The 12334-nt window shown below is 44.5% G+C and overlaps 1 protein-coding gene and 1 long non-coding RNA gene across 3 annotated transcripts in view; one reads left to right on the forward strand and one right to left on the reverse strand.

Moving 5' to 3' along the window:
* The window catches only part of Asic2 (acid sensing ion channel subunit 2), a 1083285-nt gene that overhangs the window by 676273 nt on the left and 394678 nt on the right, over nt 1-12334 (forward strand). The window lies entirely within an intron of this gene.
* The window catches only part of LOC126492366 (uncharacterized), a 132909-nt gene that overhangs the window by 12138 nt on the left and 108437 nt on the right, over nt 1-12334 (reverse strand). Inside the window, exon 3 of one of the 2 annotated variants that reach the window (XR_007589571.1) lies at nt 5163-5263. The exons of the other annotated variant lie outside the window; for it this stretch is intronic. This is a non-coding gene — a long non-coding RNA (uncharacterized lncRNA). Of the gene's footprint in view, nt 1-5162; nt 5264-12334 lie in introns of those variants that run through there. 2 annotated transcript variants of the gene reach the window in all.

Raw genomic sequence — 12334 nt, forward strand, 5'->3', positions numbered from 1 at the left:
AAAAAAACAAAACAACAACAAAAAACAAGAAACTGAGCTGCTGAAATTTGTTCAAAATTCATGTTGAGTTGCTCCTCAAAACAGCAGTGTGGGGAGGTGTTTACTCATGTAGGAGGAGCCCCATGGATGAGTGATGCCTCTTCTACATGAGTCAGTTCCGGCTCTCACTTAATTAGATTAGCAGCTATGATAGCAAGACATCCTAAAGCCAAGCTGCAGCTCCCTTCCCCTTGTTCTGTCTCTTCTGCATGTATCCACTTGCTCTTCTGCTTCTCCACCAGGGGCTGAAGCCGCCTGAGGCCCCCACATAGACCCTGTGCTCTTGGAATTTCCAGCCACAGAAAGTATGAGTCAAAATAAGTCCCTTTGGTTTAAAAAATACCTACTCTGGGGGATGATGTTATAGCAATAGAAAATAGATCACGGAATGAATTTCTTACTCTACGTCATTTACAAATTACTGTAAGTACATATTTACCCAATGTTTTAAAGATGGCCACGCAACAGTTCCGGTGTCCCAACACATTACTACAAACCTCTTGGTACACTATTCTGAAATGTTCTGCTCTCACCACCACCCATCATCCAAGACTACCGTCCAGCATGTAAGATGGGGCCGTCCACCTGGACATGCAGCTCTCGGACTGCGTCCTATGACCATGACGTTTGTCAGACTATAAAAATCAGGCAGAACAGAAGAGAAAAATTACAAAGGGAACAAAGATTAGCTATTGAATTAAACTATCTTTTTTCCCCCTCTCAAACATAATTCAGTCAAGCTGATTTATGAGCATAGGTCCAGCCTGTGCCTCCTGCATATTAAATGCCACCCAGAATCTGAACAAGAAAAAAAAAAAACTCAGGAGAATCTACCCCTAAAGGCTGCCGGGTACACATGGCATCGAAAGTAAGAAGGGTGAGAGAGTCCCTGTCTTGAGCAGCTGAAGTCTGAGTGGCCCCAGCTGACCTTCCCAACATGAATACGAAGGACCTGGAACTGGCCTGCCACATCGTGTGGACATTCAGATGCCACTGGGGACCTTCTCCTGGTCCCCAGCCAGCCAGCATTCTCCATGTCCTGGACTCGCCTGTGCTAACACCAAAGCTGTCCCAAGAGCAAACGCTTTAAGTCGCCTTCACATCAGTTCAGATCCCAGAATTCCTAACACTTGCTTGGCTTATAGGGCTTGACATTTTTGCATTAAATCCCCTTAGAGTAAATCATTTATTCAATCTAATTTTCCCCATCTGTAAAGGCCTATCGTTCAAATTGTTTCTCAAACTGGGCTGTCTCATTACTAACTTTTTTGGATTAACGTTTGATTAATGTTCCTGGAACCTGGTAGGCCCTTTTATTTTTTCCCCATCATTTGAGAACAATATAAAGCCTGGAGTGATGCATCATGGGACTATCAGCGGACTGGTTCCAGGGATGGGAAGAAAGTATCACACATGAATGGAGTCTTAAATGATCGAGGACCATTAGCCAAATGGATCAAAGACAGTCCACAGTTACTAATAGTTGTCATTATGTGAGTGCCTGCTGACTCTAGCACAGCCCTGAGAGAGCTTTAGTGAAAAACAACTGTTATTAGAACAGCCTTGGAATCCAAAGGCCTGGGTTCAAATCTTAGCCCCAACACTTATTACTGAGTGAGTGACCTTGGGCACTGAGCAGCCGACTTTTCTCTAAGCCAGACAACTGGCTTAGAGAACTCTTCCTGGTATCTTCAGCACAGCTGGTGGCTACTCAAGTTCAGCTTTTGTGACTGTTATCTGTCTGGATCCACCTGGATTCACCTTAGTGGGAAAACTAAGACTGGGTAAAATTAACTGGTTTCTATGGCTCAGAAATGGCAGAGCCGGGAGCCAGCATGGCATGGGCCCGGGTCCCAGGTCTTTCAGGCTCATAGCGCAAGCATTTTTTTTCTCCCTATGATCTTTCATTTTGACTGTGTAGAAAGGCCAAAGCATCCATCCATTATCACGTTCATCGTCAAATGCAGTGTGTGCAAGCCATCAGCCTTTGGATCCTCCCAGATTCTCTGGCTCTCATCACACCAGCCATCTTTAGGTGTCAGGACACAGTTTCTGCATCTTTGTAGATTCTGCGTAGCAAGAGTCACAGAATAACTTAGCCGATGATCACAGAGACCTAACTAAATGCACTGGCCACTGTTAATTGATGCTTTTACACATTAGCCTGTTCAATCCCCCAGCAACACACTGAGACTGCTGGTATCATTCCTATCTTATAGCAGAAGAATCTGGCATCCTAGGAGTGAGGAGAATCTGTACCAAGACTGAAAGCAAACAAGAGATCCTGGAAGCAAGCTTGGCTCCCTGTTCTGTGTTTGACAGAATAAAAGAAAAGCAGTCAGGACCTTGATAAACCTTCAGTCTGGTATAGATAAGTCTTGGCTTAGACACGATGACTTATAAGTTATGCAAATGCACGTTGCAAATGGAATGCCCACAGATTGCCTTTAAAGAGCTGAAAGTAATCATGAGACACCACAGCCTAATGTTCCCATTTCCAATCTATGGCCCAGAGCACAAGCCAGGCCTGAGTCTGGAGTGCTCTCTCACCTGGAAAATTCCTGACCGTACTTCCAGCTTTACATCCCTGAATCAATTCTTCTCCTGGTTCATAATTTGTGGAGGTGACTGACTTGTGACATGAAGCCCAACATCATTGAAGGAGGAGTCACATCACCTGAATTCCTTCATGGTGGGCCACTTGGGGAAGCACCGGGGTATACAAAGCCAAGGGAGGACATGAGGGGTCTTCATTCTTTATTGTTCTTCACAGGAAAGGCCAGGCAAGGAAGGTCAATTGCTTATGATTGGTGAGTGCAAGCCCAGTCGGCCATGTGGGCTCTGAGCTGTCGAACTGATCTGCATCCTGAAGTGTGAGCTCTAGGCTAGGACATGTGGGCTCTGGGGTAATTTTTGTATGTCCTCCCAAGAATGGCTCTTTTTAACACCCTAAAGATTGGCTTAGTCCTAGGAAGGCTGGTCTCTTCCCAGTAAATGGGGTGACAAAACATGAACACAGAAAATAGGGGGTAAGTCTAGCTACTATAATCGTATGAACATTGGTTTGCCATTTTCTTACTCCTGTTGTCTCCCCTTCACCTAGTCCCACAGTCTCTGGAAAAGGCCTCTGCCATGGAACTGTGTCAGTGGTTATCCTGATGTCTGCCTCCATGGGGTAAACACCACGTCCCATCCTTCATTTGAACCTCAGGGGCGCTATGTTGGGTGCTTGGGTGAATAATAGGGAGACGAAATTACCAGAAAGCAGGGAAGTTATTGAGCCAGAAACAAGTTTGTCTCTGGCAGCTGCTACCCTAACATTATTCATTTTATTTTTTTATGTGTTTGTATATGTATTCATCTATGTGTGGGAATAAAGGGCAGGTGCATGTTCGCATGTATGTTAGTGTGTGTGTGTGTGTGTGTGTGTGTGTGTGTGTGTGTGTGTGTATGTAGGACAGAGGACAGTCTTCGGTGTTTTTTATGAAGCACCATGCACCACTTATTCGAAGCTGGCTGGCCAGAAACCCTAAGGATCTACCTGTGTCGGCCTTCCCTGCACTGGCATTACAAGCATGTACCACTATGCCTGCATCTTAAAAAACATGGGTCCTGGGTATTGAACTCAGGTCCTGAAGTTTGCAAGACATCTGAGCTATCTTCCCAGTCCTCTACTCTTGCATTTATCCCTACAATACAGACAAAGGTAAAGGGAAGACTAGGAAGAGAATTAGGAGAGGAAGAGGAGCCGGAGAGAAAAGGGAAAAGTAGGAAGAGTGAAGTCAGAGGAGGAAGAAAAGGAGAAGGAGCAGGGAAGACATCATCTCTACCCCCAATGAGTTCAGTGGCTCCCACTGCTTAGCAAATAATTCATTTTACACTTTTAACACATAAACTTTTCCTTGGGCTTCCATGATGGTTCAGCGGGTAAAAGAGCTTGTGATCAAGCCTGAAGACCCAAGTTCAAACCCCATGACCCAAACTGTAGGAAGAAAACCCTGACTTCCAAAAGTTGTTCTCTGACCTCCATAGGTGTGCTATGGTATAAGGGTGAACACACACACACACACACACACACACACACACACACATTAAATATAAGAGAAAAAGTTTTTTAAAAAAAACTTTATCTCGGTGCTAATTCTGTGGGGGTGCTTACCACGTTGGGTCTCACGGGAAGGACACTGGCATCTGACTAGAAATACCCCACAGTCCTCATGTGATCATGTCACTTCTTAGCTTTGGTGGGGCTAAAAGAACATAGCTATAATGGCTGCAGACACATTCTATGGGTGCCTGGGCTAATGAAGTGCCAATAATCTACTTTCTGGGGATCTAAGAGGATTTCCGAGGCCACATATGTTGTTCCTCTAAGTGTCACTCCATCCAACACGCATTTGACAGAAGCTAGTGAGCTGTCGGGTTGAAATGCGCTTCTTTGACAAAGGTCTGGAGAGGGACTGATTGGAGGGGTGCCATCTGTTTCCACATTTGCTGCTGTGGCCGGAGGAGGGGCTTCGAGAGCATAAACCTAAACTATCACAGAAGCCGGGAGTAGCCATCTACCTCCGCCCTTGTCCTGAGAGCGTCGTCTCAGCCTTCATTCTTAGTTTCCTCTCTCTTTCTGCCTTTTTAAAGGGAATATACTTTACTGAGATGCAATTTGTGTACCCAGGAATTCATTCAAGTGTTCAATTGAACCGTTTTAGTAAGCACAGAAAATTGTGCAGCCATTACCACAATCTAAACTTAGAATTCTCACACGGCGCCTCCAGAGAAGCTTCACCCCTGTGTATTTGCAGCCCTTGTGGTCTCCACCTGAAGTGCCAGCAAGCAAAACACACTTCAGCATTTACATTGTCATTTGGACCTTTCTATCCGCAAACTTGGCAACCCTGGCTGCTGGGGTCTTTTAAGCAAGAACGTCTCTATTTTTGTGGAAGTCGGTGGAAAGGACAGAATTTGTTTTCACTTAGCAGGCAACTTGACAAAGCGAGCTTCGCACTGAGCTAGAAATACCCGTAGCCAATAATAAGCCCGCCTGTGTCTGAAAGTCATGTTTATTCCCTGACAAGGAAAGCCACCACCTCCCTGGAGGCCCCACTGCATCATTTCTGCAGGGCTTGGGCAAGTGGCCTTCTCTCTCTGAGGTGTGGCTACTTCACCATACACAGACAGCCCAGATCAGTGCCAAGAACTTTACTTGCTTCAGACTTCTGGGTTTCTGTAATGAAAACAGGAATCTGTGAGGATGGAGCCAACAAAAGACAGCAGGCAGCAATCACCCCCCACCCTCAACATGAATGTGTTCTTTTTCAAGGGTTAGCAAACCCCACACCGGCCCAAGAGATCATTTTTCCTCATCCATAGCCAGTTCTGCCCCATGAGACTTTGCAATGAGGATCAGAATACTTCCAAACACATTTTAATTTCCTCCTCTCCTTGTTTAATTCTTTTTATGCCAGAAAGATCGGCAGTCTTCACTTTAACTAAAGCAGCATGTGGCAGCGATACATAAGTAAATTACTTTGAATTCAAAATAAGCTCAAGCCAACTAGACAGCTGATGGGACTGGGGAAGGGGACAGGACGGTTCTAAATGGAAATGGAAATCTACCCCCTTCGGCTGAAGGAGCGAGTCGGGCAAAGTGGAAGCAGGAGTCTGGGTTCCTGCTTCCTTCCTCTTCTAAATCTTTAAGTTCTTTGAAGTGGGCTCATTCTGAGCAGACCCCTGTATCCACCTAGGAGGAGCTAACAGAAGGACTTTTCACAGGCTCTCCCCTAGTCCATGCATGAACTCTGAGTGATTCCTGTGTGGTTTCTGGTAATGGAGTCTGCAGCCTTATGCTGGATCAGCCCCTATGTACAACAAGTAAAGGCAGCAGACCCAGAAGAAAACTAAACCTTAGTAGAGGTGGGAATATTTGACCACAAAAGAGATAATCAAAGAGTAAGACCCAAGGCTAGAGAGATAGCTCAGAGGGTACTTGCCTCACAACCATGACAACCTGAGTTCAATCCTCAGTACCCAACTGTTGTAGGAGCGGCAGGGCTGCGTTCCGGCAGCCCTGGCTCCCACATGGCTAGCTTTACCTGAAATAATTACATGGAAACTGTATTCTTTTAAACACTGCCTGGCCCCTAAGTTTCAGTTTCTTATTGGCAAGCTCTTACATATTAATCTAACCCATTTCTAATAATCTGTGTAGCCCACGAGGTGGCTTACCAGAGATCTTAACCTGCATCTGTCTGGAGTGGGAGAATCATGGCGACTCCTAGACTAAGCTTCTTTCTCCCAACATCCTGTTCTGTTTTCTCTGCCTACCTAAGGGTTGGCCTATCAAATGGGCCTAGGCAGTTTCTTTATTAGTAAGAAATCACTCCCACATCATTTCCCCATTTTCTGTTTAAACAAAAAAGAAGGCTTTCATTTTAACATAGTAAAATTACATATAGCAAAACAGTTCTCAAGCAAGAATTACAGTTACAATATTTATATCTATTTTATCTTTTATCATAACTAAGGAAAACTATAACTATCTCCCAACAACAAGGAAAACCCTGAGTATAGAGCCATATGCTTATGACCTCAGCTCTGAGGAGGTAAAGAAAGATCCCTGGCACTCCTTAGATAGCCATCTTCACCTACTTGTCAAGTTCCAGGCCAGTTGAGAGCCCATGTCTCAAGAGGGATGGACAGTGCCTGAGGAATAACAGAACAATACCCAAGGTTGTCCTCTGGACTGTACATGTGTGAACCTCTACATGTACATATGCACCACATGCACATGAACACACACACATACACACACATGCATACATACACGTACCAGAGGTAAGGCAAGACTATAAAACAGAAGAAAAGTCTGAAGACTCCTCATAAAGCCTGTCACATGTAGTGACTCCTCAGAGTTGAGCCTGCAGACCATTTCCCAAGTAGATTTCTCAGTGGGCTTGGGATTTGGAAGGATGGTTCAGAAGGAGTCAAACATGGACCCAGAGATTCCCCCAAAACATCCGTGGGCAGCAGCATTCTCCCCATATGGAATAATATGATCTTAGAGGAAACTGGAATCAGCAAAGAACCCAGTCTCTGAGAATCTTCTGGGTCATTCCTGTCACCTGAAGGTATCCGCAGCTTCCAGAAAGATCTTTCCCAAGGAAGGGACCTCCCATTTCATTTCCTCTTGTTGCACCATGAACTTCATTTCCCCCCTTCTCACCTCCCTTTCATTCCTTTCCCTGGCCTGCCAAGTCCTGTTTATTAAAAGTGTTGTGTCCAATTTGCCTGGCTTTTAATTAAGCTGTCAAGCTGAAACGGGATTGTCTCCTGGGACGCGAACAAAGATTGTATGGTCATTTAATTTTTTGCTTAAGATTTAAAAATCCTACTCTGGCATGTTTAAAATTATTAATGAGATCCTGGAATTCCTGCCCATTTGTGGCCATTACAAGACATAAATCATTAAGCTCAATTAGGGGCAAGGGAAACTGGAAATTGAATCCTATCCATCCTGCATGGCAAGAGATGTGGCCATCAGGGCTGGGGCGGGGGGGAATAGAGGTTTGGGGGAAGCAGATGGTGGGGAGCGGGAGTAGGGAGAAGACTATGGAGGCAAAGACAAGGATGAAACTAATGTGCAAATGGGGTAAGAAATGGAATCCAAATACATCCCGGAGGCAGAGGAAGCAAGAGAGGAATGGGTGGTGTGCATAACAGATGATATTGGTAACAATGATCAATATTCCAATTTCAACCCTTCTTCAGTCACATCCGAGGAGGTGGGGCTATGAGACTTCTTTGGGTGGATGAAATAAGAGCACTTTAGAGGCAGTCACATGCCTCCCCTTGCTTACTGTTCTATTGCTATAGCAAAACACCATGACCAAGGGAATTTATAAAAGAATTCAGAGGACTGGAACCCTAGCTAGTGGAGCAAATAGGTATGATGAGAGAAACAGCTGAAGACTTAGGTTTCAATCCACAAACAGGAGGCAGGGAGGCACACTGCAAATGGTGGGAGGCTTCTGAAGCCTCAAAATTCACTCCTGTGATACTCCTCCCCCAACAAGGACATACCTCCTAATCCTTCCTAAACAGTTCCACCAACTGGGGACCAATTATTCAAATATAAGCCTCTGGGAGCATTTGCATTCAAACCACCACAGATGGGTATGGCAGCTATACAGTTATAACTCTGCCATCTTGTGCCCCCGAGAGATCAGAACCTTCACCCCAACTGGTCTAGACCAGTACAACATGAGTAAGAAGTGATCCTGTGCTGTTTTAAACCGCTGTGGTTTCTCCAGCATTTGTTGCAGCATTCACCCACTGTCTACTGTGGATCATACAGGGTGTCCAGTCCTAACTGATAAGTCTACAGCACAACCTCCACAACTAAGGCTCAGGAAACATGTTGGTAAAGGGGGAAGAAAGATTGTAAGGGCCAGAGGGCAAGGACATCTGCTGTGAGACCATGTCTTCTATATATGACAGAGAAGCTGTACCTATGAACTCTTAAGAACATGGTTTCCCAGAGAAGATCTAGACAGTGACAACGCCAGTTGTCACACAGACTTAGAAAATCTGTAGTGGCATTTCAGTTGTATTTTAATAAATAAACTTGCCTGAGGATCAGAAAAGTAAAACAGCCACTCTGGCCAGCCTTATAGACCAGGCAGCAATAACACACACCTTTAATCCCAGTAACTACACTAGCTTGTCGTGAAAACCAGGCAGTAATGGTGCACACCTTTAATCCTAGGACTAGAGAGGAATATAAGACGGGAGGAGACAGCTCTCAGTCTCAGTCTCATTCTGAGATTCCTGGAGGCAGAATCGCTGTTTCAGATTGAGGTAGAGGTAAGAGCCTGGCTGTTTTGCTTTTCTGAGTTTTTATTAATCATGCTTCAAAAATCCCATAAGATCCCACCCTAGAAGAAAAGCTACAAGCAACTAATAACCACTGAGAGAGAGGAAGAATCAGTCTTTCCCAGAGATAAACACCCATAGTTGGTTACCTAATAACAAGTGGTCAGCCCTAAAAACATTTGTAGAAAATAACACTAAATGGACTCAGTAAGTTGCATTTATATATTCACACAATATAATAATTAACATTAAAAAAAAAGAGGCCGTGGATTTGAGAAGGAGTGAGACTAGGACACAGGAGGAACTGGAGAGTGAAGACGGACGGGTGGAAGATGTAAGGACTATATACCTATATAAACTTCTCCCAAAAATATAAGTTTTGATTTCATAGTCCTAGGGAAATCCTAGGACCTTCTTAGCTTAGTTGCAATAGGTTTCTAGAAGGCACAAGCCATGAACTTTGTAAGGTCCCTCCTCCCTTTTACTCAGGGAAGCTTTCAGAGCTTGGATCCAGCAAACCATTCATTTCTCCTACAAGTGTTCACTAAGCATCTACAGTATTCTGGGTTCCATTCTAGATGCTGGAGAGAGCCAAACCTCATGGAGCTCACACTGTAGTGTGAGACTGAGTGTCAAACAGTAAATAATGCATTTGATATACAAGCAAATCGCACGGTGTATTAGAAGATGATCAAGCCAAGGAAAACAACACATGGATTAAGGACAGGACCCCCAAGGAGAGAGAGTAGACAGAGGCCTCTCTCTGTGGCTCCTTCGGCCACTGCAAGGTTCTTAGCATCGTGGAAAAGTGCCCACTGTAAGAGTCCTTCTTTATCACATCTAATGCTAGTAATAGTTTATTGTATTTGTTAGTTATAAATACACTTAACCGTAGAGCACAAGTGTCAGCTATTTTGTCTTTATGGAGAATTTCATGCATGCCTATCATGTGTTTTAATCGAAGCCATCCCCAATCCCTCTCCTCCAACCCCTCCCATCCTTTGCACTATTGCTTTCTCCTCCTAACTTCGTATTTCTTTTTCTTTAAACTCACCGAGTGCTCTTGGTGCTGCTCCACTGCAGGATTCTCCTTTTAAGGTGTCCATCATTGAGAAAGTCATTATTTGGCAAATAGAAGTCACTATTTGTTTAAAGGGAGGAGGGATCTGATTAAACAGAGGTTTAGATTAAGGTACAGTGAATTATTCACAATGAAGGCAGCTTCTCAGTCAATACGAAGAGTGGAATTAAAATGTAGAGCTGGAAACTGGAGAATACAAGGGGTTCCTCTAGCTGGACCTGAGCGTGCCCTGAGCTTCTTGGCTGCACTGAGATGCTCTGATGGCAAGACAGGGTTCGAAGAAACAGTGGAGAGGAGGCTCCATCCCACTTCCAGGATTACCGGGGCTGTCCCTTGGCCTCTAACCCCAGTCAGAAATGTTTTAGAAGAACCTGCTGCTACTAGCTTCTCATTTCACTCATCTGTTGTTCCAGTTTCCCGATCCTCCCACCTTCCTGACACAGAAGCTGTCCCATGTTCTCACCCATTATTTCCTTTGCTTTTCACTTACTGGGCACCAGGACCCACGTTAGCCATAGAAACTCCTACAAAAAGGCCTAAGACAGACAAGGAAATGGAGATCCACAGATGGTTAAGATAAATGTTTGGATAGGTATCACCCAACATTGCCTGGTGAGCACTGAGGGTGGAGAAACTGTATTCCAGGGGACAGTGGCAACAGATAGCTGAATGCCATCATGTCCATGGCTAGAGCCTTTGGACACTCTGGTGCTGGCATCCACATCCATCCTTCTTGACCAACATTGATTGCAGTTGCGTATTTTCTCCCTGGCCTCTTACCAGGCAATAATGAGATGATTTGGCACGCTAAGCTACCATAATAGTCCTTGTATCCTTAGCCTAAAGCATGAAGGTATGACTCAGAACGCATTTTAAGTTCCTGTGAATGACATCTGTGCTAGGCCTGGAAAGATGACTCAGCCCAACAGGTGCAGGAAAGAACAGCGTCGATAAAAATAATAATAATAATAATAAAAAAGAACAGCGTCACTTGTGCTGAGCTACCGGGACTCACTGTGCCTTCATCTGTGCCCTTAGCTGTGCATGACCAGAAGTAAAAATTGACCAAAGACTTGAACTTAGAATGACAGAATTGCAGGTTTTTAAGAGGACCAAGAAATTGAGTGAATTTCTCAAGGCCTGCTTCAACCACTGAGACACCTGAAATAGCTTCAGTTGTATGGGGGACACTGTTAGTGGGGTGGCCTACTGTGCCCCTGTGACCAGCAATGCTACCAGTCTTCCATTTAGCCCAGACATGTGATTCTAGGCCAGTCCTACATCTTACCTATTTTTATATTTTATTTATTCAAAAGCTTTTGCAAGTTAAACAGTGAGACTAAGCCTAGAGTGTGAGATTTGAATTCTGAAGACATAGGCTCAGTCCCAGTACCAACACATCCCCGCAGTGAGTCCCTGGCAAAGTCACTTAATCTCATGGAGCCTGTTTCCTCCACCTGCAAACTACAGAGAAAAATGATATGCAACAGGTTTTTATAAAGATGGAATGAGACAGCATGCACGCATATGCCTGATGCGTTTTATTAATAGATGTTCAAGAAATAGAAAAGTTGGACCCTTGCATCTGCGGTCCATCCCAGTACCAGAGCCAGACGTGGTAAAAAATGAATGGTTTTCTTATCCACAGAAACTAGTGATCCATCTGCTTTCCGGATGCTTCCATGTTAACTTGGTTTGAGCATCCCGAGCTTCTTCCAACTCCATGAGTCAGCAACTAGTTGCACAGCCTTGGCCAGAGCTCGCGCTCTCTCTCTCTCTCTCTCTCTCTCTCTCTCTCTCTCTCTCTCTCTCTCTCTCACCTGTATTGTTTGTATAATAAGGAATCTGATTAGATGATACCTACGTTCAGCCCACACTCAAGCTTTACATTTCTCTGGCTGCGAAAAGATGTGTTTTATGTAGGAAAGAAAGTAATATTTTAAAATCAACAGCTTGAAGGTCATTCTAATGTTCTCCCAATCATTTCACAACACCTTGGGCCTTATAGGCTTGCCTGCTATTTAAGCATCATCACCACCTGACATTCCCATTTTATCAATTTTAAAACTGCAATTGGAGGTGGTAAGTAATAAGTTGTCCCCATGGCTAGCAGGCAGTAAGGCCCCTTCTCTTTTCTCAAATCACCTTGTCTCCTGCTGCCCCACGTCCTGTTTCCAGAGCGGATGAGACTACAGGGTCTGTCCCTAGTATTTCTCCTCATGAGGTGACAAAACTCCTGATATCTGTACAAAGAGGCAGATAAGCATGTGGAGCTTAACATAACAGGTCCTAATATGTGATGATTGAATAAATAGTTGAATGACTAATGGATGGATTAAGGAC

The sequence above is a fragment of the Alexandromys fortis genome, unplaced genomic scaffold (assembly GCF_014885135.2).
Source record: "Alexandromys fortis isolate MF-2015 unplaced genomic scaffold, M_Fortis_MF-2015_v1.1 scaffold_80, whole genome shotgun sequence".
Classification (NCBI taxonomy): Eukaryota; Metazoa; Chordata; class Mammalia; order Rodentia; family Cricetidae; genus Alexandromys; species Alexandromys fortis.